The following is a 27,629-nucleotide window of genomic DNA, read 5'->3' on the forward strand; positions in this document are numbered from 1 at the left end:
TATGGAACATACCAAATTATTTCGACCATTCTTCTTTATATGGTAAAATAATAAAACTTTTAAATTTTCCATGGACCCCTGATTTTCTCAAAGGTAATTTTAGCTGCCAAAGACATGCTGATTTTATTTTTCTGATTTCGGGGTCTGAATTTGGGTAAGTAAAATTGAAAGAATTATTAGAGAAGATTTTATCACCTCGTGAAGATACCATCATAGATTCTGAGACTAATACTCAGTTATCTCTATAATCAAAGTCTCAATAAAGTACCTTAAAACATATTCAACAAGATAACATGCTTTTAAGAAATTTTAGCTCTTTCACAAGTGAGAAAACTTTGCTCTGTATTTTTGCTTTTTTAAAAAAAGGAAGGACATCATGAAAGAACAAAGTAGAAAAAAAATATTCTAATGAGATATGAAGTCTCCACTATCTGAATAGATTTCACAGAGGGTGCAGAATAATAATTTACTACCCCTTATTAGAAGTTCTTAGACTAATTTATCATTTTAACTAGAAGAAAACTAGGATGTTTTCCATTAAGATGATATTTGGCAGTAAAAACTTCACAAGCTCCTTTTTGTTCCTTAAATTATAATGAATAAATTCTTCAAAACAGGAAAAACTTTGCCAAAATTTTAATATGTTACATAGCTTCTTTTCAGACTTAGTTATTATAATTCAAGTCAAATGAAATTCTATTGCCTTAAATTCTCTACAACTTGCTATACACCCTCAGATTTTATCCCTCACTATTTTCTCTTATATTCTGGAAAAAAGTGACATTTAATTTAGGATAAATCACTTTTTTTTTCTTGAAAAACAGAAGTACTTCCATGACTGTATTTCTCTCTCACTGTGGCTTCCACTATAGTCTCAAGCACCCATATTAATTATAACTTCTAACTAAAATAACTTCTATTTTGCAAAGCAAACTAAAAGATAGAAATCTGAGAAATGTATCATATTTAAAGATTTTATCAGTCTACAAAATTCATGAATACTGGTAACAAAACTTTCTCCAGCTATACATACCTTTCACACCTTCAAAATGGGCAAAAATAAAATGTTCATTAACATGAAGATCACAAAGATATAGCCACTTTTTGGTGTATCAAAATCATATACAAAAGGATATAAACTTGAAATTATGTTTAACAATTAAGGTTTTAGTATCAATACTTATAAATTATCTGTATATCCAATGATCATCTACTAATTAATGAAAAATTTTAATTCCAAGGTTTTAAGTTGCCTACAGATCTTGGAAATGATGTTCAAACATAAGTTCAAAGACTTATAACAAATATAATTATTGCTATAAAAATGTCCTCAGAGATATGAAGACAAATTTACATTTTTATAATCTTAAGTATTATGTATCTGCAATGTTAGCTTATTTGGTTAGTAAGCCAAAGCAGGAAGTTTAGGAAGCTCATACCATTCACATTAAACTAGTCTTCTCATGAGAAAACATAATCAAATCATGTTTTATATATAAATTGCTATATTGAACACTGATAAAGAAAATTATTAAACTGGTCTAACTTGTAAAGAGACACCTTCATTATGTGAGCCTGGATTCTTAATATGTCCTGGGCTAGAAGTTTATATAATGATGTTTTTTTCCTCAAAAGCCTAGTACATTTACAATATGATTAGTTTCAAGGCTGAAGTCATTTGTTTCATATTTGCCATGGTTTTCACATTGTGGAGAATTCCACAGTGTTTGTTTCATGAAGGTTATATCTACTGCTATTCACCATATTTGCAGTTAAGGTGGCAGTTTAGAAAATCCATTTAAAAATAATAAATGGGTCGAGAGTCAAGATGGCAGAGGAATAGCAGACTGAGATGATATCAGGTCACAGGGGTTCAGCTAGATAGTCTTCAAATGATTCCAAACACCTACAAACCCAAGAGGAGATCAAAAAGAAGAAGAGCAGCAATTCTAGAAACAGAAATTCGACCACTTTCTGAAAGGTAGGACTTATGGAGAAGTGAATCTGAAGCAACGGGAAGATAGACCATGGTGGGAGGAGCTGGCTCCCAGCAAGTGGTGGATCAACAACAGAGCACAAAATCTAAACTTTTAGAAATCTGCTCCACTGAAGGACATCACTCCAGAGGCTAAGTGGGGATGGAGCCCTTGCAGGGACAGTGTGGACTCAGCTACTGCAGAGTCACAGAAGGGTTGGGGGTGTCTGAGTGTAGCAGAGCTTACAGGTATCATGGCAGGAAAGCCGACTACAGAGACAAAGCCAGGGAGTGAGCTCTCAGTTTGGGATTACCTTAAACTGTGATCCACGGCACAGTTGGGCCACTGCTCTTTGAGCAGGGATCTCACAAGTGGCAGATCTGGGGAGACCCACCTTCCTCCACCAAAGAGCAGAGCAGCATGAATCTGCTGGGTTTGGAGACCCCAAACGGGGCTATGTGCCAGAGACAGAAATGGTCAGTCACAGGCTGGGTGAGCTCAGAGTGTGGCCAGAGAGCAGGGTGACGGGAGTGATTAAGCACTTTTCTCTGAGAGTTCACTGAGGAGTGGTGCCCCAAGCTCTCAGCTCCTCCAGGCCAGAGATTGGGAGATCGCCATTTTCATTCCCATCCTCCAGAAATCTACAGAAAGCATTTAGGGAAAAAAAGCTCCCGAGTGAACCCAAGTAAATTACTTAGCCCAGCCCCTGGCAAGGGCAGTGCCATTCCACCTCCAGCAAAGATATTTGAGAGTCACTACAACAGGCCCCTCCCAAAGAAGATCAGCAAGAAAAACCAGCCAAGACCAAGCTCACTGATCAAGGAGAACAGCAGAATTCCAGAGGAGAGGAAAGCAAAGCATGGATTTCATGGCTTTCTCCCCATGATTCTTTAGTCTTGCAAAGTTAATTAAATTTTTTAAATTTTATTTTTTCTTATTCTATTTTTTTAACCTTTCCTCTATCCTCTTTTAATGTTTGTTAACTAGTTTATCTTAATAATACCTTTCTTTAAAAAAAAATCTTTTTAAAGCTTCATTATCCTAGTCATATTTTATCCTTCATTGTATCTAACCTTATTTTTTGTTTACATATAGGATTATTTCTTCTAAAAAGTTTTGGGATACAACTTCTTCTAATAAATCAAAATATACCCTAAATCAAGCACAGGGCTTTGTTCTAGTCTCCAGCCTGAGAAAATTCTCTCCACTTTCTTTATTTTTCCTTTCCCAATCAACTTATTAATTCCTTTTTTAGAATTTTTTTATTTCCTCTTTACAGTCATATTATATCCTTTTATCAAGTTTACCCTTATTTTTGTGTACTTCTTTCTTTAAAATTTTGGGAGGTAGTTTCTTCTAAGAGACAAAAATACAACCAAACAAGTGGGTGGCTCTGTTCTATTCACCAGTCTAAAATATATTTTTAATTTTTTCCCCTTTTTCTCCCCCCAATTTTGGGTCTCTTCTGACTTGGTTGGCATACATTTTTCTGGGGTCTTTGCCACCCTTGTACTATTTTATCCTCTCGTTCAGATATTCTTATCTGGATAAAATGACAAGGTGGACAAACTCACCACAAAAAAAAAAAAAAAAAAGAGGCATGCTAAAGGTTAGGGACCTAATCAATATGGCCATCGGTAATATGTCAGAGCTAGAGTTCAGAATGATAATTATAAAAAGTGCTGCTGGACTCAAAAAAGACATGGAAGATATTAGAGAGACCCTGTCTGGAGAAATAAAAGCCCTTTCTGGAGAAATGAAAGAACAATAATCTAACAAAGCTGAAATCAAAAAGCTATTAATGAGGTGCAACAAAAAATGGAGGCTCTTACTGCTAGGATAAATGAGGCAGAAGAAAGAATCAGTGATATGGAAGACCAAATGAAGGGGAATAAATAAGCTGAGCAAAAAAGAGACAAACAACTACTGGACCACGAGGGGAGAATTCAAGAGATAAGTGATATTGTAAGACAAAACAATATTAGAATAATTGGGTGAGATTTCAGAAAAAGAAGAAAGAGAGAGGGGGACAGAAAGCATATTGGAGCGAATTATAGTAGAGAATTTCCCTGTTATGGAAAGGGAACAAGCATCAAAATCCAGGAGGGACAGAGAACCCCCCTCACAATCAATAAAAATAGGTCCACACCCCGTCATCTAATAGTAAAACTTACAAGCCTTGGTGACAAAGAGAAAATCCTGAAAGCAGCTCAGGACAAGAAATCTGTAACGTGCAATGGTAAAAATATTGATTGGCAGCAGACTTACCCACAGAGACCTGGCAGGCCAGAAAGAACTGGCATGATATATTCAGAGCACTAAATGAGAAAAACTGGCAGCCAAGAATACTATATCCAGCTAGGCAATCACTGAAAATAGGAGAGATAAAAAGCTTCCAGGACAAACAAAAACTAAAAGAATTTGTAAACACCAAACCAGCCCTAAGGGAAATATTGAAAGTGGTCCTCCAAGCAAAGAGAGAGTCTAAAACTAGTAGACCAGAAAGGAACAGAGACAATATACAGTAACAATCACCTTACAGGCAATACAATGGCACTAAATTCATATCTCTCAATAGTTATCCTGAATGTAAATCAGCTAAATGCCCCAATCAAAAGACACAGAATGGATAAAAAAAAAAAAAAAAATGGATAAAAAATGGATAAAAAAAAACAAAACCCATCAATATGCTGTCTACAAGAAACTCATTTAAAACCCAAAGACACCTCCAGATTTAAAGTGAGGAGTAGAAAACAATTTACCATGCTAATGGACATCAAAAGAAAGCTGGGGTGGCAATCCTTATATCAGATCAATTAGATTTTAAGCCAAAGACGATAATAAGAGATGAGGAAGGACACTATATCATACTCAAAGGTTGTGTCCAACAAGAAGATCTAATAATTTTAAATATCTATGCCCCTAACATGGGAGCAGCCAACTATATAAACTAATTAATAATGAAATCAAGAAAACACATCAGCAAGAATACACTAATAGTAGAGGACATTAACATCCCCTGCACTGAAATGGACAGATCATCCCAGCAAAAGATCAACAAGGAAAGAAAGGCCTTAAAGGACACACTGGACCAGATGGACATCACAGATATACTCAGAACATTCCATCCCAAAGCAACAGAATATACATTCTTCTTTAGTGCACATAGAACATTCTCCAGAATAGATCACATCCTGGGTCACAAATCAGGTCTCAACTGGTACCAAAAGATTGGGATCATTCCCTGCATATTTTCAGACCACAATGCTCTGTAGCTAGAATTCAATCACAAGAGGAAAGTTGGAAAGAACTCAAATACATGGAGGCTAAAAAGCATCCTACTAAAGAATAAATGGGTCAACCAGGAAATTAAGAAGAAATGAAAAAATTCATGGAAACAAATGATAATGAAAGCACAACTGTTCAAAATCTGTGGGACACAGCAAAGGCAGTCTTGAGAGGAAAGTATACAGCAATACAAGCCTTTCTCAAGAAACAAGAAAGGTCTCAAGTACACAACCTAACCCTACACCTAAAAGAGCTGGAGAAAGAACAACAAAGAAAGCCTAAACCCAACAGAGAAGAGAAATAATAAAGATCAGAGCATAAAATCAATAAAATAGAAACCAAACGAGCAGTAGAATAGATCAACAAAACTAGGAGCTGGTTCTTTGAAAGAATTCACAAAATTGATAAACCCCTCGCCAGACTTCTCAAAAAGAAAAGAGGAAGCACCCAAATAAATAAAATCATGAATGCAAAAGGAGAGATCACAACCAACACCAAAGAAATACAAACAATTATAAGAACATATTATGAGGGACGCCTGGGTGGCTCAGTGGGTTAAAGCCTCTGCCTTCAGCTCAGGTCATGATCTCAGGGTCCTCGGATCAAGACCCACATCAGGTTCTCTGCTCAGCGAGGAGCCTGCTTCCTCTTTTCTCTCTGCCTGCCTCTCTACCTACTTGTGATCTGCCTGTCAAATAAATAAATAAAATCTTTTAAAAAAACATATTATGAGCAACGATATGCCAACAAATTTGACAATCTGGAAGAAATGGATGCATTCCTAGAGATGTATAAACTACCAAAAACTGAACCAGTAAGAAACAGAAAGCCTGAACAGACCCATAACCAATAAGAAGATTGAAGCAGTCATCAAAAATCTCCCAACAAACAAGAGCCCAGGGCCAGACACTTCCCAGGGGAATTCAACCAAACATTTAAAGAAGAATTAAAACCTATTCTCCTGAAACTGTTTCAAAAAATAGAAATGGAAGGAAAACTTCCAAACTCATTTTATAAGGCCAGCATTACCTTGATACCAAAACCAGACAAAGACTTCATCAAAAAAGAAAACTACAGATTAATATCTTTGATGAATATAAATGCAAATCTGAAAATTACAGACCAATATCCTGATGAACACAGATGGCAAATCTTGCCATTTGCACCAAAATACTAGCCAATGGGATCCAACATTACATTAAAAGGATTATTCACCACAATCAAACAAGATTTATTCCAGGGCTGCAAAGTTGGTTCAACATCCACAAATCAATCAATGTGATACAATACATTAATAACAGAAAGAATAAGAACCATATGATACTCTCAATAGGTGCTGAAAAAGCATTTGATAAAGTACAGCATCCTTTCTTGAGCAAAACTCTTCAAAGTATAGGAATAGAAGGTACAAACCTCAATATCATCAAAGCCATCTATGAAAAACTCACAGCAAATATAATTCTCAATGGGGAAAAACTGAGAGCATTTCCCCTAAGAACATAGCAAGGGTGTATACTATCAGCACTGCTATTCAACATAGTACTAGAAGTCCTAGCCTCAGCAATTAGACAACAAAAAGAAATTAAAGGCATCCAAATTGGCAAAGAAGAAGTCAAACTATCACTATTTGCGGATGATATGATACTTTATGTGGAAAACCGAAAAGACTCCACTCCAAAACTGCTAGAACTTATACAGGAATTCATTAAAGTGTCAGGATATAAAATCAATGCACAGAAATCAGTTGCATTTTTATATACCAATAGCAAGACAGAAGAAAGAAAAATTAAGGAGTTGATCCCATTTACAATTGCACCCAAAACCATAAGATAACTAGGAATAAACCTAACCAAAGAGGCAAAGAATCTGTAGTCAGAAAACTATAAAGCCCTCATGAAAGAAATTGAGGAAGACACAAAGAAATGGAAAAATATTTCATGCCCATGGATTAGAAGAACAAATATTGTGAAAATGTCTATGCTACCTAAAGCAATCTACACACTTAATGCAATCCCATCAATTTTTTTTTCCAAAGAAATGGAACAAATAACCCTAAAATTTATATGGAACCAGAAAAGACCTTGAATAGCCAGAGGAATGTTGAAAAGGAAAGCCAACATTGGTGGCAACACAACTCCAGAATTTAAGCTCTATTACAAAGCTGTAATCATCAAGACAGTATGGTACTGGCACAAAAATGGGACACATAAATCAATGAGACAGAACAGAGAGCCCAGAAATAGAACCTCAACTCTATGGTCAACTAATTTTTGACAAAGCAGGAAAGAATGCCCAATGGAAAAAAGACAGCCTCTTCAACAAATGGTGTTGGGAAAATTGAACAGCCACAGACAGAATAATAAAACTGGACCATTTGCTTATACCACACACAAAAATAGACTCAAAATGATGACAGACATCAATGTGAGACAAGAATCCATCAAAACCCTTGAGGAGAAGACAGGCAGCAACCTCTTCAACCCCAGCCACAGCAACTTCTTCCTAGAAACATCGCCAGGTGAGGGAAGCAAGGGCAAGAATGAACTATTGGGACTTCATCAAGATCAAAAGCTTTTGCACAGCAAAGGAAACAGTTAACAAAACCAAAAGACAACTGACAGAACGGGAAAAGATATTTGCAAATGACATATCAGATAAAGAGCTAGTATCCAAAATCTTTAAAGAATTTATCAAACTTAACACCCAAGGAACAAATAATCCAATCAAGAAATGGGCAGAGGACATGAACAGACATTTCTGCAAAGAAGACATCCAAATGGCCAACAGACACATGAAAAACTGCTCCACATCACCGGGCATCAGGGAAATATAAATCAAAACCACAATGAGATACCACCTCACGCCAGTCAGAATGGTTAAAATTAACAAGTCAGGAAGTGACAGATGTTGGCAAGAATTTGGAGAAAGGGGAACCCTCCTACAGGAATGCAAGCTGGTGCAGCCACTCTGGAAAACAGCATGGATGTTCTCAAAAAGTTGAAAATAGAGCTACTCTATGACCCAGCAATCACATTACTGGGTATTTACCCTAAAGATACAAATGTAGTGATCTGAAGGGGCATCTGCACCTGAATTTTTATAGCAGCAATGTCCACAATAGCCAAACTATGGAAAGAATCTATATGTCCATCAACAAATGAATGGATAAAGAAGATGTGAAATATATATATATGATATATATCTATATATCATATATATATATACACACACACACATACATACATACAATGGAATATTATGCAGCTATCAAAAGAACTGAAGGGGCACCTGGGTGGCTCAGTGGGTTAAGCCTCTGCCTTCTGCTCAGGTCATGATCTCACAGTCCTGGGATGGAGCCCCACATCAGGCTCTCTGCTCAGCAGAGAGAGCCTGAGAGAAGCCCCCCCCCCCCCGCCTTCTCTCTCTGCCTGCCTCTCTGTCTACTGGTGATCTCTCTGTCAAAAGAAAAAAAAAAGAAGAAGAAATGAAATCTTGCTATTTGCAATGACATGGATGGAACTAGAGGTTATTATCCTGAGCGAAATAAGTCAAGCAGAGAAAGACAATTATCATATGATCTCCCTGATATGAGGAATTTGAGAGGCAGAGTTGGGGGTTTGGGGGGTAGGGAAGGAAAAAATGAAACAAGATGGGATTGGAGGGAGACAAACCATAAGAGACCCTTAATCTCACAAAACAAACTGAGGCCTGCTGGGAGGAGGGGGGTCGGGAGATGGTGGTTGGGCTATGGACATTGGGGAGAGTATGTGCTATGGTGAGTGCTGTGAAGTGTGTAAGCCTGATGATTCACAGACATGTACCCCTGGGGCAAATAATACATTATATGTTAATTAAAAAAAGAAAAGACCCAAAGAAGAAAAAGTTAAGAAACCAGAAAATAGTTCCAGGAGTTCCAATAGCCATCTAATAAGAAAACCAAAGAGAAAACAAAGAAAAAGTGGGAGTGAGTGGTTAGAGAAGTGGTTAATAAAGTAAGTAAATAATAAAATTTCCCAGAAAAAAATAATAATAAACAGGTTAACATAAATAGAATTTTAAATTTTAAATGACTCTATTTCTTATATTTTTTCTAAAACCAAAAAATTAGAAGGGTGGAATTGTTTTACAGTTTTGAAAATATCTGGCTTAAATTTTTTTTCTAATTTTAAAAATATCTGGCTTTGAAAATGCCTGGGTTAAAAGAAAACAGCTGAGTTTTCATACTTGCTTCTACATTCAATCCGTTGAGAAATGTTCTGATTGAAGCATATGAGGAAAATCTGGCCTATACAGGTTAGTAAGGAGAGGACCTCTCAGAACTCTGGAAGGGTCTTCCTTAGACAACCCTTTAACAATGGCAGATTTCAAACAGTATATGTTAGCCAACACCATTTTCCCATCCTAATCTAGTACATACTTCACATATAAAACTGAAATAAATATTTCACATAAAAATACTTCCTTAAGGAAAAACAAAATTCATTTTTTTCATTTTTCTGTGAATTCTGGGAATATTCAGTTTGTATTAGCACCTTATATATGTCTAAAAACCAATAAGAACAGGTTTCTTTTAATTTCATAGACCTGGCAATCTAATTTATAACCGTCCAGAAGCAAGAAGGTATTTCATAGTCACCCCCAAGAGATAAAGGTTTTTCTGAATCACAAACACACAAACACATAACTTTTGGCCCAGTTGTATGACTTTAGCTGCAGACAAAAGTAAATCCAGAAACACAAAAACTCACCAGTTTAGATCTGAAAAGCTGCTGTCTTTCCCAATGGTCACAAAATACTTTTCAATTTTTTTTTTTTTTTTTTTTGAGCACACAAGGAGGCAAACACAAAAAGATGAACAAGTCAAATTTATCATACCCCACCCTTCAGAGTCTAGATCTCCATCATCTATTTGACAGAAATCACCAGTGGTCAGAACATAAAACCAAATTCCCAGCTATTGCTGCCACCAATGGGGCATGATTTTATTGACCATGTAGGAACCAGAGAAAAGCAAAACCACAAAATCAATACAGAGAAAGAAAGAAAGAAACGAGAAACAGAGCATCAGCCAACTTAAACTTCCGTTGCTGCTTGGCATCTACTCCAGGGGGCCAAGAAAAGACAGCCATGAGTGAGCATAAGCAGCTCATAAGGTAACTTTTCCAGCAAAGCAGGTCTTCAGTTGAGTGCACTTGGGCATTTCAGTGGATGATCTCCAAAACTATTACAAGGATCATTTTCAAAAAGGTAAAACCATGATTCTCATGCAAGTCAAGATGAGCACTTGTCAGTGATTTTTTTTAAACTCTTTAAATAAGGAGAAAACCACTAAAATGTGTTTTGTAAGGTTCAATGAGAATTCAAGAAGGTAAGTATATAGAGGTAACTTAATAAAGGAATCTTCAGATAAAATTGCTGGGTATATTAAAAAGAAACCTGTTTAATGTCTTACAGTACCCTACACTGTATCCTGTGGGGTTATGTGTCCTATCACACAGAAATTACTTTGTCTCTCCCAAACAAAAATCAACACCTCACCCTCAGCCAGTACAGACATGTAGAATAGCTCAGTTAAAAGAAAGTCAAGCCCAGCACTGCATGGAAAAAGCACCCAACAAACTCTTCCACCCATTTTCAACTTTAGGACTATTTTTTTCTGACAGTTCACACCATGCCTCAATACATCCTTTTTCAGGCATGCTACTGGACCTGGTGAGCCCTTTCAGTGTGCAGTTGGCTCTCTTTTTCAAGTTTGGGACATTTCATGCTACTATTTATTGACTCTCTTTCTTCAGTTCCTCTTTCTCCTTCTGGAACTCCTACAATGAATATAATGGGTCTTATGGATCCAACTTTCTTTTCCCTAATGATTTCCTTTTCTTGATATTTTTCCACAAATTTCTATGTCAAAAATTATCTTCTCCTCCAGATCTGCCATTGAATCAATGTATTTCTACTTACAGAGAGTCTTGTTTGTGCTACTCTTGAATCTCCTTAAATACTCTGATTTTTTTGTTCTTGCTTAAGTTATCTTCCGTCTCTTCCTACAACTCTGTTTTGCCAAGCAAGCATTCTATTTGTACTGACTACTCACCTTTCTTTTGCAAGATCCCTTAGATCAGTTGTTATTTTGTTATCATTGTTGATTCATTGGAGGTCATGTCTGATGCTCTCCCAGCTTGCTGCCTGGGAAGACCCGGGCCACTCTTTCAGCTAATTCTTGGCCTGCCATGGGCTGGAATATCTGGCATATTTATACAAAGCTCATCTTGAACCTCCTTCTCCCTGTCTGGCAGAGTGTGAGGGACACAGTCCTCTGCAAGCCAAGCTCTACCCAAGAGCCACTGCTTCATCAGAAGGGTCTCTGGTGTCGCTTTCCCAAGTGCTTACCCAGCCCACAGGGAAGAAAGGCCCCACCCACTCTTCTCACCTGGATTCCCACAGCCCCAAGACCTCACTTGGATCCAGCAACCTGTGAGTTCTACCAACCACGTGGTTCTGGAGAGGCAAACAGATTAGAGTTGGGCGTGGAGGTCAAGGAAGTAAGGATTCACTCATCTTTCAGAATTCTTTACCAGCTATAACTCCTGATTCTTCTTCATTGATGTTGCCTGTAACCCCCCAAAGCTGCTGCTGATGTTAGCCCATAACGTTGTATGTAGCAGTGGGGAAGCGGGGAGGAAGCAGTAAGCTGGAGGTTGTTCTTAAAATCAACAGGAAGCCTGGGAAAATTAAACTGTATGGAGCTAGGAAGGCCAAACTGTCTTTATTAAGCTTGAAAGAAGCAAAGTGGTCATGTCTAGATTCCCTACATTGCCAAATCTCCGGCTGGCATTAAAATTGGGTTACCCTCACTACCACTGTGTATCAGTCAATGAACTTGTTAGCTTAGGTTCTTTAGTTATTTTTGTTGAATTTCTACACTTAAGAGGGTAGATTGTTTAAAGAAAGGGTCAAGTCTAAAGCCATACTGAGCCATACTGAGCCAGGACAGACCTTTTGGTGAAATGCAGGAAAGTTAAAACAGGCTTGCACAAAAGGAAGAAGCTGTTCTGGATTCGTGCTATTGGAATTCTTTTTGAAATTGCTTGTCTTTTTCTCCTGTGCATCTGTTGCAAGAAAAAGGACCTGGGGCTACATCATAATGGGCGGTCCTCATCCTGGAAGGCCTGGGTCCAGATGCCATAGACCAGCACTTCTCCAGGCCTTAGAACAAACTCTTCTCCTCTCTGATTTTAGGACAGTCATACTTGAGTGTCTTTCCTCTTTTTGCCCACTGTGTGCTGAAATCCAGTGAGCTGCTATTAGTGTGTGGCTTAGGGGACACCAATAAGTTCTCTTGGCTATTTTGTCATGGTCGTTGTGGGTTTTGTGTTTATTACCATTTATCTCAATGACTTAAGTCTGACTCCTCTGGATTAAAAACATCTCGTGACATATTGTGGCTCAGCTCCCAAGGAAACTAGATTTAAGTTTGGAGTTAAACTTCCAGGATTTATAGGCTTTCTGTACCTGAATTTCTCTCTTACACATCACCTTTTTACTCTGATGCCATTAGAAAACCGATCACAAATTATGGTCTACTTAAGATAATAAGCCCTGCTTTGTAAAGGTGGGGAATGACATATCCTTTAGGATTACATAAGGCAACTCTAATGGCCCTTTAAAGATTTTATAGCTCTGTAAAGAAGAGACAAACCTGAAGCATTATCAATATGATTAGTACCTAGAAATGGGTTCAGAGACTCTCTTGCCTTGTTCCCATCTGGTGTCCACAATTATTCACAGATGCAATAAGAAAACAAACCTGGTTGAATATTTGAACAGTACCTGATTCTGTTTTTCAGAATTTGTGAACAGAAAATATTGCTTGTTTTTGCTTTAATTGATTTGCAGCTTTAATATCTTGTTTATAAAGATAGAAAAACAAAGAGAGAATATAAAAGTCACCCATGGTCTCAATAACTAGTCAACCTCTGTTAACATTTGCAGAATTCACTTTTAGTCTTACATATACATATCTCCAAAGAGCTCATTTATATCTATATTTTCATTTTATTTAATTAGCTGAGCAACCTAGAGCTAATTTTTCATTAACAATCATTCTTTTCAAAATCATGTGAACTAATATTGTTTTCTAATTATAAAATCCAATAGTGACATAAATATTAGTTTAATGCTCTTTTATTTCCCAATCTTTGCCAGTAAACCCAAGAATATGCACCTGAAAAATCATGGTATTGTTTTTTGTCCTTTTATTTTTTTGTTTTTGTATTTCATTTGGGTACCAATTTAAAACAATTAGCTGGGCCCCACTTCACAAATGTGTCTGACCTCAGTATTCTCATCATGGTCCTTTAGGACAATCTGGGTTTTATATCCTTGCAAGTAACCTGTTTGTTTTTCTTTCTTGAAAACTTTAAATTGTTTTTATACTAGAAATTCACATTTTCACCAGTATATATGTAAGACTCCGCAACTTCATTTATCCTGCCTGGAACATTTTCCTGGGTCTATAGTATCAGGTAATTTTTCAGATCCAGAAACTTTCTTTATATATCTTTGGTTATATACTTAATTACAGTTTTTACTCTTCTCATTCAGTCTCTTTCTTAAGGGCACCAATTATTCATAGCTTTATATTCTATCTCCCAATCTATCACTTCTTTTTATAGTTTTCTTTTTTTCTGCATTACATAAAAGATTCTGAATTAACTAACCCCAATACAGATTTTAATTCTGCAATGGAGTTTTAATTTCTATGTTTTTTTTCTTAATTATGGCCGTTCTCTTTTGATCTTTATCAAGTCCCCCTTCAAATACTCTTTCATAGATTTTTTTTGTCTTTTAATGACTCAAAGCATGTGCATCCTAAATTTCCTTCTTTGACTATTATGAACATTCACACCTTTTTTTAATAACAATACAAATTTATTACCCTTCCAGTTTCTGTAGGTTAGAAGTCGGACACGGTCTCGTGGGGCTAAAATCAAGCAGAGCTGTGTTCCTCCTGGAGGCTCTAAAGGAGAACCTGTTTCCTTGACTTTTCCAGCTTCTAGATACTGTCTGCATTCCTGGGCTCATGGCTTTTCCATTCAACTTCAAAGCCAACACTGCAGGATCTTCAAATGTCTCTTTCACCATTTCACTGAAATTCTTGCTTCCTTCTTTCTGTCTCTCTTTTCTTAATTTGAGTAGAGTTAACACACAATGTTACACTAGTTTCAGGTGCACGACATAGTGATTCCATGGGTCTATGCATTATGTTCACCACAAATGTAGCTGCCATCTGTCCCCATACATCACTATGACAGTATAATTGGCTATTTCTCATGCTGTGCCTTTTACTCCCCTGACTTATTCACTCATAACTGGAAGATTGTATCTCCCCCTCCCCTTCACCCATTTTGCCCAATCCCTTGTCCCCACTTCCCTCTGGCATCCATCAATTTGTTCTTTGTATTTATAGGCCTGATTCTGCTTTTTGCCTATTTGTTCATTCATTGTTGTTTCAGATTCCACATATAAGTGAAATTATATGGTACTTGTCTTTCTCAGTCTGACTCAATTTCACTTAGCATACTACCTTCTAGATCCATCCATGTTGTCTCAAATGGCACAATCTCATCCTTTTTTATGAATGCCTAAGGTTCCACTGTGTACATATACCGCCTCTTCTTTATACATTAGTCTACTGATGGACACTTAAGTTATTTCCATATCTTGGCTATTGTTAATAATGTTGCAACAAACATAGGGGTGCATTTATCTTTTCAAATTAATTTTTTCCTTTTCTTTGGGTACATACCCAATAGTGAAATATTGGACCACTAATATTTGTTGATATTTCCATTTTTAGTGGGTTTTTTTTTTTTTTAGGAACCTGCATATTGTTTTCCACAATGGCTGTACCAGTTTGCATTTCCACCAGTAGTGTAGGATTCCTTTTTCTCCACATCCTCACCAACACTTGTTATTTCTTGTCTTTTTATTTTAGTCATTCTCACAGTTGTAAGATGATGCCTCATCGTGGCTTTGATTTGCATTTCCCTGATGATTAGTGATACGGAGCATCTTATCACATACTTGTTGGCCGGCCATCTGTTTGTCTTCTCTGGAAAAATGTCCATTCAGGTCCTCTGCCTATTTTTTAATTGGAATATTTGGGGGGTTTGGGGGGTGTTGGGCTGTAGAAGTTCTTTATGTATTTTAGATACGAACCCCCTTATTAGATATATCATCTGCCAGTATCTTCTCCAATTCAGTAGGTTGCCTTTTTGTTTTGTTGATGATTTCATACCTTTCTTTAAAAGTACTTTGTAGCAGTGGGTCTTATTTATATTATATACGACTTTTGTAAAGTTCTACATATTTGGTGTTTTTCCCCTCTTACTTACACATCTTGAAAGAGGAGAAATTTTAACCAGGTCTAGTGATCTCCAAGCAGCAGGGGCAGTTTTCCCTTTGTTCCCACTCAGTGTTCCCAGCTCTGACAGTGTCTCCCTCTCAGCCCTTCCTCTGAATGTGGATGAACACAACCTCTCCACATGTTTATCTGAGAGACTCTGCAAAACCTCAAATCCTATACCTAAACTGTATTAATTCCTGAAGAATATGATCCTGTGTAGGTCTCTTATGTATATCCAGAGAAAGTGTGTGTGTGTGTGTGTGTGTGTGTGTGTGTGTGTGTTAAACCTATATTGAACAAGTATGTTTCATGATGTACTAAGAAGCCAGCAACCACACATTATCCCCTTTATTTAGGGTTTCCATTTTAGTTTCCATTTTTAGTCTCCCCTATTTAATATAAACTTTTAAATTGAAATGTAATATACATAAAGTTTACAAATTTTAATAGCAGTCTGATGGATTTTTACATACTGGATATGCCCACATATGCACCAACTAGATGAAAAATTAAAGCATTATCAGCACCCCAGACACCTTCCTTGTGCCCTCTTCCAACCATTAATCTCACCCAAAGGTAATTACTTATATCATCATGGATTAGTTTCCCCTATATCTGAAATTTACCTAAATGGAAATATGCAGTATGTGTTCTTTTATATCTAACTTCCTTTGCTCAAGATTATATTTCTGAGATTCATCCATGTTGTAAGTAATCCATCGTATGAACATACCACAATTTATTTACCGCCCCCCCCCCCATTGATACACATTGAGTTGTTTCCAGTTTGGAGTTATAAATATGTTTGGGGGGTACATATTCCATAAGTTTTATGTATACAGAGTTTTAGCAAATTCTACCCCAAAGTTTTTGTAAGCAATGGATGGAAGTTTCAGTTACTCCAACTCCTTTCTAACTTTCAGCATTGTCAATTTATTTTTTTTATTCTATCCATTCTTAAAGGCCCATGGTGATATTTCACTGTTTCATTTGCTTATTGACCATTTGAATATCTTCTTTTATAAAGTGTTTATTCAAGGACTTTCTATTTTGAGCCATCTTTTTCTCATCGATGTGTAGATCCTTTTTATATATTTGGATATAGTAAATAGCCATATATTTGTTTTTTTTTTTTTTTTTTTTTGATTTTATTAACTTTTTATTTTTTATAAACATATATTTTTATCCCCAGGGGTACAGGTCTGTGAATCACCAGGTTTACACACTTCACAGCACTCACCAAAGCACATACCCTCCCCAATGTCTGTAATCCCACCCCCTTCTCCCAAACCCCTCCCCCCAGCAACCCTCAGTTTGTTTTGTGAGATTAAGAGTCACTTATGGTTTGTCTCCCTCCCAATCCCATCTTGTTTCATTTATTCTTCTCCTACCCACTTAAGCCTCCATGTTGCATCACCACTTCCTCATATCAGGGAGATCATATGATAGTTGTCTTTCTCTGCTTGACTTATTTCGCTAAGCATGATACGCTCTAGTTCCATCCATGTTGTCGCAAATGGCAAGATTTCATTTCTTTTGATGGCTGCATAGTATTCCATTGTGTATATATACCACATCTTCTTGATCCATTCATCTGTGGATGGACATCTAGGTTCTTTCCATAGTTTGGCTATTGTGGACATTGCTGCTATAAACATTCGGGTGCATGTGCCCCTTTGGATCACTACATTTGTATCTTTAGGGTAAATACCCAATAGTGCAATTGCTGGGTCATAGGGCAGTTCTATTTTCAACATTCTGAGGAACCTCCATGCTGTTTTCCAGAGTGAATAGCCATATATTTGAATGTAAAATATCTTCTCCTACTCTGTGACTAACATTTTACTCTCTTATTGGAGATTTTTTAAATATTTTATATTGAAATAATTTCAGTCTTCAAAAGAATTGCAAAAATAGAGAGTTCCTGTGTATACCTCATTCAGCATTCCCTAATGTTAAGACGAACATTTAAATAGTTTGATTAGGGAAATCAGAGTCTTAACATTGATTTAATACTATTAACTTATCACAGATCTTCAGCAGAAGTTTACCGAGAGCCCCACTAGTGTTCTTTTTTTATTCAGGATTCATTGAAGAAACCAATATTTAGCTATCATATCGTCTGGTCTCCCCTAGTCTGTGACAGTTCCTTAATCTGCCTTTGTCTTTCATGATTTGAAAGTTTTAGAAGGAATATCACCAGTTTTTTTTCTTTTAATTACCTTCAATTTTGGTCTGATGTTTTCTAATGATTAGATTGAAGATATGCATTTTTAAAGATTTTATTTATTTGTTTGTCAGAGACAGAAAGAGAGTGCACACAAGATGGAGAAGCAGCAGGTGCCCTGCTAGACAGGGAGCCCCATGTGGGACTCAATCCCAGGGCCCTGGGATCATTACCTGAGCTGAAGGTAGACTTTTAACCAAATAAGCCACCAGACATCCCAAGGATATGCATTTTTGGCAAGAATATCAAAGAAATGATGTTCTATTTTCTCAGTGCATCACATCAGAAGATATATAAGGTTTGCTCATACCATTGGTGATATTAACTGATTATTTGTCCAAGGAGATGCTTGCCAGATTACTCTTCTATAAAGTTACTATGTTCCTCTTTGTAATTAATAACAATCTTCTGAAGAGTACTTTCAAACCATGCAAATATCCATCTCTTCATTATACTTTCACCATTAATTTTAGCATCCATCGATGATTCTTCTCAGCAATCATTATTATTAATTTCTATATCTGTCCAACTGTGTGCATATACATGTATATTACAAATCATCAGTTTATACTGACACTCTGGTATCTCCAATATCCACAGTCTCTTTAGCTTTCTCAAGTAGGCATATGGCACAGTTCTCTTCACAACTGATCCTCTTACAGCTCCCTCTCTAGGCACAGCGCCCTGCCATCCCCAGACTAGGGGAAGAAATTACACCATCCTGACACACCAGTTTGGACAGAACTTCAGGGCTCCCTTGGCAAAATCTTGTCCGAAGAGTCCAGGAAATGTGGAATGCCTTATAAATCTATCTCTGAAAAAGGTTCCTCTCACACTCACTGTTGCTGCCCTTAAAATTGAGGCACCGAAAAGCCCAGACCAATGGTTTATACACAGCCTATAGATTTTCCCAAGGTCCTGACTGAAGACAAAGGAATAGCTTCAGTCACATTAGAAAGCAACCATGATCTGGGAGAGAAGGAGTCTCCCGTCTGTGACAGTTGTTTGAAATAGAACACAGCACGTGGACAGCTGCCTTTTTCCTACTACTTCCTTGCTGGTGATACACTGATCAACATTTTTGTTTGTTTGTTTTTCCAAAGAGAGCATTGCTCTGTTTATTTTATTTCATTTTATTTTACTTTGTTTTTTAATTTTATTTAAATTGAATTAACACATAGTTTATTAATAGCTTCAGAAGTGATTTATCAGTTGCATAGAACACCAGTGCTCATCACATCACGTGCTCTCCTTAATGCCCATCACTCAGTGACCTCATCCCCCCACCAACCTCCCCCTCTCCAGCAAGCATCAGTTTGTGATCACACAATAGAGACAATTCCTCCAGATGTTGCCAAATCAGAAAATCATTTTTAGATTTCCACAACACTCTGCCTCAGCAATGGCACGTACTTTCATAAATATCTCAATGGGAAGGTTAGGCGGTAAATAAAATTTAACTAGTTGATCATTATCACACATTAGAAATCTCTATGTATTTTCCCAAACATATATAACTTTTTTTAAAGGCTGTTTGAGGTTGTTTTTTAAAAAGATTTTATCTATTTGACAGAGAAGGAAAGAGAGAGCCCACACAAGCAGGGGGAGCTGCAGAGGGAGAGGGAGAAGGAGACTCCTTGCAGAGCAGGGACCCTGATGCAGGACTCAATCCGACGACCCTGGGATCATGACCTAGGTTGAAGACAGACACTTAACCAACTGAGCCACCCAGCTGCCCCTGTTGGAGGTTATTTTTAAGAAACATCTTCAGGATGGAGTAGCATAAAAAGAGATGGAAATAATATCAAAAACAGACATAATTAACCAAATTTTATTCTCTCCTGGGTAAATTCATCAAACAAAATGTACAACTGGTGGGGTGCCTGTGTGGCTCAGTTAGTTGAGTGTCTGACTCTTGATTTCAGCTCAGGTCATGATCTTGGCATTGTGGGATCAAGCCCCACATCAGACTCTGCACTCGGTGTGGAGTTTGCTGAAGATTCTTTCTCTCCCACTTCCCCTGCCTCCCCACCTCTCACCTCTCTCTCTAAATAAAATTTTAAAAATATATAACTGTTCCAATTTCTGTAAGTGGTTTCTTATAACTTTTTTAATTAAAATAAGAGCCAGTTCACTCAATACTTTACCACAAATTAGAGGACAAGTCCCAGTGAGGAGGGGTAGTCAGCTGAACATCTGGGGGCTGTCAGGATTAATAGAATCTCTACAGTTTACCAACTTTTTGGGGATGATGGAAAAGGCCTTGTTCCACACAAACAACAAGATAGGATGGCAAACACAGTTGCCAGTAACGATTACAAAGGCCAACAGTAATAAGAAAAACTGTTATTGATTATGAACTTTGGTCTTCTTCTCTTCCCGGTGGACCGAGTTGCTAAAGGATGAGCTCAAACTTCTGTCTCCTTAGCTTTTACCTTGATAGACTTTCCCTCCTCTCCTCTAAGCAGCCCTGTCCCTCATTTTCATCATGAATATGGTGGACAGAGAAAAAACATTATCTAAGTTGAATACACACAGAGTATATTCTCTTTCTGGCTATATTCTTACGCACAAGAGCATGACTAAAAAGCGTGATGTTCTAAATAGAGATGCTAAGGCATTGATGAGCTGTTTACTTTCACATGTCATCAATTATCATGGCCAATAAATCAATTGTACTGATTGGCTCCCTACAGCACGGTGTAGGATGTATTTCTTCATACATTGGTACATTGCCAGTTATCATTACTCTTCAATTATCATTGCATGGCCACTTTCCAGTGCCCAGTGAATTGGCAATGCTTCAAAAGTGAACTGGAATCTATTTTTTTTTTATTAATTCACTTAACTAACATAATTTCCATTTACTAACCTTTATTCTAAGAACCCCTGTAGGCTTTGTGGTAATTATATACAGTCCTGGCTTTCATAATAAAACAGAAATAAATATTATCTCAGCTAGTGTTTACAAAATGCTGTGCAAGAAACATGGTAAAATGGCAGAGTGATACAGAAGTAGGAATACATGTTTCCACCCCAGATTAAGAAAAGCTTCTTAGAGTTCTTAGTATCCAAGCTTCTCTGTAAGAGTAGGTAGATTTTGAAAACATGATATTGGGAGATGAAAGGACACTCGTAGTAAACGGAATAGCATAGAAAAAAAAAAAGAGAGAGAATATCCAAAGACTGAAAAATGGCTTAATTTGACTGAGGGATGGGGTACGTAAAGACTGAAGATGTAATTTTGGAAATGTAGGCCTGAACCAAGTCAGGGAAATCTTTGAACGCCAGCTAATAGGTCTGGATTTTCTCTTGCAGTCTCTTCAGCAAATAAAATCAACTTTCAAACTTTATTTACTTAAAAAATTCTGACTGAAGATTTGCCAACTATTATATATGAAATTAGTTCTTATTTTCAAGAAAAAAATTGTTCTCAAAAGCTACAGAGTTCATGTCTTACAGTACCAACTGGGTGATTTTTTTAAATAAATTGTAATCTTGTAGTTTCACCAAGTACATTATATGTTAGACAGCGACACCTAATGGTAGTATATTACTTTACAGCTAATTCTAGGAATCTGGAAGAACACCAACAAAAGGCAAGAATGAAGGGTCCTCCCAGCAGGAAGACTGCCCAGGACCATAAGTGAAGAACTTAGCTAACAACAGTGAGAAGAGATGCAGGGTGGTTGGGAAGGACTCAGAATTTCCTGAATTACTAAGTTCAGATACAGCCCCAGTATCCCTCAGCACCTGGGACTCTCCATGACCATGTTCCCTGAATCTGCCAGATGATGACATGCTTAGAGTATTTTTGACTAAGGATGGTAAGAAAGTGAAAAATTCTATTTGGTTCTTGCAGGTCCCTGGGTATCATTGCATGCATGCCAGCAAGACAAACCCCAACATTCCTTGTGTTCTTATTACTGGTGCCTTTCTGGGGGAAAAAAAGCAAGCAAGCAAGCAAGCAAGCAAGCAAGAAAGAAAGAAAGAAAGAAAGAAAGAGGCCAAGTGTCATAAAATGCTTCAGTCTCGTTGTCACCGTTCTATCACTTTCCAGTTCAAAGGTCACTGCAGCATCTGACTGCCGATGGTCACAGATGTGTTTTGGAAAGCCTTCTCTTCTGATTATGTTGTACAAAAAGTGTGGGGAATGATCTCGCTAGGATAGACTCTCCCGAGTACATGTGCATGACAAATCCAACCTATTAAAGAGGCAGAGTCTGTCACACTCCTACATGACTATGATAACGTTCAAAGCATACGTTCCCTTGCTCACCCTTTAATATTGGCAAACTCAGGAAGAAAATGTTCCCTTGTTTCAAAGAAGGGGAACTTAGTTGTCACTTACTCTTTGCCGGTGTTTAATATGAAGATCTGTCATCACTCTGACTGCGACTCCAGGCTGTGATCCAATGTATCCTAGACTGGAGGAGAAAAAGTAAAAGTTAGTGCAAAACATCTAGGTTATTTTAGGTTTTCAGTTTGTCAACCTCACAGCCTTCCACTCACACTTTCAAGCACTACAAAAAAAGGAACACAAAAGAATCCTCTTTGCTTCTATGATTCTAATTGGGTACAATTCATTTCAGCTTTTAGCTCAAGTTTTATAATTTTAGCTCACACAGCTTTGAATTATTTTTCTAATTAAGATACAGCTTTCTGGATATAATTCATTTCTGTAAATGACATCAATTTAATGCCATGTATTGAATATCTGTTCCAGACCATCACAGACTTAGATCCAAAGAAAAGGCTGACAAAAAACAGGCATATTTCGCTTCCAACATCAAGTGTTTGTTTTTCCACTGCATTTGCATCTTAAGAAAATCCTTTTTTTTAAAAAAAAAGATTTTATTTGAGAGAGTGAGAGTGAGTGGAAGGGAGAAGGAGAGAGACTCAGAAGTAGACTCCACACTGAGTACAGAGCCCAAGGTGGGGTTCGGGCTCCCCACTATGAGATCATGACCTGAGCTGAAACCAAGAATAGGGCACTCAACTGCCTGAGCCACCCAGGCAGTTTATTTATTTGAGAAAGAATGAGAGTAAGCAAATGAGAGAGAGAGAGAAAGAGAGAGAGAGAGGATGAGCAGGGGGAGGGGCAGAGAGAGAGGGAGAAGCTGACTCGCCGCTTGATCTGGGGACTCCTGGATCATGACCTGAGTGAAAGGCACATGATTAACAGACTGAACCACCCAGGTGCCCCTCCTAAGAAATACTCTTATGCACCTTCCACTTACTCAAATTTCTTACTTGACTTATGATAGATTTGTATTATATAGTGGCTAAAGAATACTTCCAAAATTTTCAATTCCTGTTGTTGTCTATACCACATTCTCTGAAGAACATACATAAGTGGGGGAAACATCAGAGGAAGAGAAGGTTTCATACACCAGGTCTGTCCTAAGGCATGTGGCCTGAGAATGGACTAGCAACACAAATGGAAATCATGTGTTGTGTCTGGAACACTCTGATGAGAGTAATCAGGGTAGATGAGCCCTGACTGCTTTGCCCTGCCCCCAGAGAGAGGGCGCTAGTGTGAGTAGAAAGACCTGATGTCTCCCACAGGGACCCTGCCCGCTAATGGCCCTGCAGGGACAGGCCCCTCGGTGAGCTGTAAAGAGACTGTCAGGCAAGATAAATTCTCCCAGGGAAGGAGCCTACCAGCTGCCCCACCACTGGGTTCTTTCCAGCTGGTTGAAAGTCAGCCTTCTCCACAAGACAAATCCTAGAGAGACTGATTTTCCATTTCTCTTTCCTGCTTCCCTCACCTCCAGCATAATAATGTTCCCAGTGAGAATCACGGAAAGATAGTGATGCCCTTTGTTCACAAGGCTGTTAATTTCCTTTAGCATAAACCCCAAGCCCAATCTGTATTCTACTCCAAAACCACAGCTTGATAATATCCTTCATAAACTTAGACAATAAGCAGCTACATGAAGTCCATACCACATGACCATCCTGCATCTTCAAGAATTTTGCAATCTTTTGGGGCCACTTTATATGGCGTGTATTTCTTACAGAAAACCTATTGTATGTTTTTAAACTCATTCTGAACTTTTCTGTCTTTCAGTTAACGAATGTAGCTCATTCCCATCTTACATGACAGTAGATAGGCATACTTTGCCCCTTTCGTCTGATTTTAGGTTTCCTATTTATTGTTCTTTGTTATGGATCTATGTGTCCATAGTGGCTTTCCAGCCACACAGTGGAGAAAAGCACCATCCAAAAGAACATTCTGTGATGATGGAAATGTTCTAGATCTATGCTACCCAATTCAGTAGCTCCTGGCCCAAAATAGCTATTGAGCATTTGAAATTCCATTAGTGCAACTGAGAAATTAGAATTTTTATTTTATTTTATCTTGGCTAATTTAAATTTAAATGGTCACGGTGACTGGTGGCTCCCCCATGGGATGGTGCAGACTAGAAGCTTTTGTCAGGTTGGGAGCTACGCATGAGAACCCACTTCAGAGGCAGATGCCTGGAGTACGGGCTGGTGTGGCTGAGTCCGGCCTGCTTTTTTGGCAGCTCTGGAGCAGAAAAATGTCTCCAGAGAGCAGAGAGGAAAAGAAGATTGCCATCCCGAGGAGGCTCAGAGTCATTTTCCAGGTGTCCTCGCTGCAGATTCATGTCATCAAAAGCACTGAAATGCTTCATCTCCAGGACTCTGAAGGTTTCCACAGCACCAAAAAGCTCTCTCAGGCTTCAATACTGTAGGTCCTGGGGAGCCTTCTAAGTTTCCTCTTTCAGTTGTTTTAATATTCCATAAAGAATGGGAAAAGTAGCTCTCAAAGCTGTCCTATTCCAAGACTCATCTCCAACAAATCCTCTGAAAGTGTTGTATCTTGGCAATGACTTTGCAAATGACTGCACCGAATGACTAGGAAGTACTAAATGCTAGGCCATTTTAGCCTGGGTCCCAGAAGCCTGTTCACCCACAGTTGGCTGGAACTTCTCTGAAACTTAGCTTTTCTTACATTCCACGTAAGGTAATTTTTGCCACCTTTAACCGCAGAACCACAGGGGACCAAACTCTGCCCTCTGTGGCACCTCCCCGCACACCCTCTGTTTTTGTTTTCACTTTTTGGAATATGCCCCATTTATTATGAACATTTTAGAACTACAAAAGGACTAAAGATCTTCTAGTCTAAGCCCCTAATCTTACAGTGGAAGAAAAAGAATCCCAGGAAGAACAAAGAGAAGGCACACACACTGTCTCCCTTCCCACACATGTGGCAGAAACCACCATTCAGTTCGAGGAATTGTTTCTACCGAACCTGGAGGTGTCCTTAAACTCGAGCTCAACAGAAGGCTCCAGGCAGCCTCTTCATATTTAATCACAAACATGATTGGCATCACACATTAAACCCATTTGTGGATGCAGTGTTAAATGATGTCAAAGTAATTTGTGGCAGAACAGAAATCGAGACCTGAACCCATGTCGCCTGTCTCTCAGGCCACTGACCTTTCTGCCACATCACAGTGCTGTGCTGACGTCCAAATGTCATGCTTTACATTTTCCCAGCAAATATTCCATTTGGGTGTAAATTTCCCAAAAAAACATCTAATCACGTTTTTGGCTTTTAGCTTTTTTTCTTCTTGATTAATATGCCTGCAGGGCTTAGAGACCAAAGCAATATCAAGGCGCACCCCGAGAAGTCATGGTGTCACCCTGCCTCCACCCACTCCATCCCGCCACTTTTATTAGTTCCTTGTTTACCCTTCCAGGGTTTCTTTGTGCAAATACAAGCAAATTGAATATATATTTTCATTTTCTGCCCTGGTTATACACAAAAGGTAGCACGGTATATACAATTTTAGCACCTTGTTGTGTTTTGTTTGTTTGTTTGTTTGTTTAACTTAATATATTCTGGAAACGGATCTCCCTCGTTTTTGAGAAGGTACATAATCACGTCACCTTTGACATTTAGGTCATTCGAACAAGATCCAATCTGCAGTACATGTCTTCTTAAGCCCCACTTTTGTTTCTGCTAGGATTTCTTGTCTTTCTTCGGGCAGTTCGCACCTGAGTCTTTTCTATTTAAGTGTAAAGATCATTCATGGTCCCCCTCAGAACGTAGGTGAAGTTTTTCTATTATCCATCACACAGTATGGCCAACATTTTTTTAAATTAACTTATTAAAAACACCACCCCTGTTGAGAAACATTTTTTTTTTTTTTTTAATCACAGAGACACCTATAAAGTATCATAATGACATTGGTCAAAGCTCAGGATTTTGGAGTTGCCAAGTATAAACATGGAGGCTTCGAAATTAATTTTGAGGACTGAGCCCTGGTTATTGGCTGACATGCTGTCCATCCCACTATTAGAAAGCCAGGGACCCCTCTGGCTCTCAGGACCTTGGCAGAGACCCTTCGAATCTGTGACCACCCTAGAACTGACCCACTTAGACTGGGCTCTGATTAAATGGACCCCAGCGGGCTGGCCCACACTCCTGTGTCAGCTGCCCTTGTCAGCAGGCCTGATGTATCAGAGGAAAGTGTGGAGTCTGGTCTGGGCAGCATCCGTGAACTTGATCTTTATTACCTTCTATAGAGGTACGAATCACCGGGGTGCTTTCCAGTTCCTTTCAATTGCCTGATAATAAAGAATGATCCTCCTGTCTAAGGAAGCCAACATCCCTATGGGAAAACAAATACTGAGGAATTTATATAAAGGAAATATTGGAGGATACAAAGCCTCCTTCCCTTCACAGTACTTCCTTGGATGGCAAATTTCATTGGAAATTTTAGAAAACCAAGTTCGGCACAGTGTGGATGGAGACAATATTCTGCAAGACCTTGAAGCTTGCATTTTTGAGGCCGGAAAGGTGGAGACACCCTGTGGAGACTATTTTGCCTTTTTCCTACCACTGGTCCCTGGAGAGTCCTGTGAGGGGACCACACTGGCAATGTTGCCATGTTTGCAGCCTGCAGGGCCAAGGTCAGGGCAGGGCCTGGTAAGTCCACCTAAATGCTAGACAAGAAAATTAGCCCTAACAGCACTAATTAGTAATTTATTTCTTCCTCATACAGCTGAGCACCTAATGACCCAAATCTCGGCAGGGAACAGGGTAGTAGTAGTTCCTTGCCGGACAATCCATCTTGACTTTAGAAGTTGCTATTGTTTTTACATGACTCTCAAGTATTATCATTAGGTGTGAGCAAAACCAATTTTCTTAATCATCCCCAATCTCCCCAACCTCCTCCACTAGAAAAATATCATCAACTAGCTGTACAAAGCGGGCATCTGAGATTTAGTTGAATTAGTAACACCTCAAAGACCATTTAAGGCTGTAGCAATCAGCCTCCAATTTCATCTAATTAGAGAGCAAGATGATTTCCCTAAATCCTCCCTAATATTTTGAGTTGACAAACAATGAAGCCATCTCGATAAGGAGAATAAATGAGTTTCATAAAGCCACGGCTTTTTTGCTCCCTCAATAACCTGACCGCTATGTTGCACGTGCATATTTAAGTAGCAAAAACAGAACAGATGAGCATCTGTCACAACAGTCCTTAGCCAAGAAACCTCCAAAGAAACTCCCCTGAATCATCAGAAACAAACTCTGGGGCCGCCATCCGCCAGGAACCTTGCTACTGCTTTTGAGCTTAAGTTCTTAAACACTCAGGGACAGCGACAAATCTTGCTTGGTCCCTTACCATGAGACTACTGAAGTATTTACCCAAGCTAATTTCTGCCAATACATTATGGCTCATTCCCCAGA

General features: G+C 38.3%; 1 protein-coding gene across 1 annotated transcript in view; it reads right to left on the reverse strand.

Moving 5' to 3' along the window:
- Positions 1-27,629, reverse strand: part of LOC309868221 (uncharacterized protein) — a 66,885-nt gene that overhangs the window by 16,845 nt on the left and 22,411 nt on the right. The window contains exon 4 of the mRNA XM_082737779.1: positions 22,251-22,326. The gene's annotated coding sequence lies outside the window, so the exon portion shown is untranslated. The remainder of the gene's footprint in view (positions 1-22,250; positions 22,327-27,629) is intronic.

Source organism: Mustela nivalis (assembly GCF_964662115.1).
Source record: "Mustela nivalis genome assembly, chromosome: 6".
Taxonomy (NCBI): Eukaryota; Metazoa; Chordata; class Mammalia; order Carnivora; family Mustelidae; genus Mustela; species Mustela nivalis.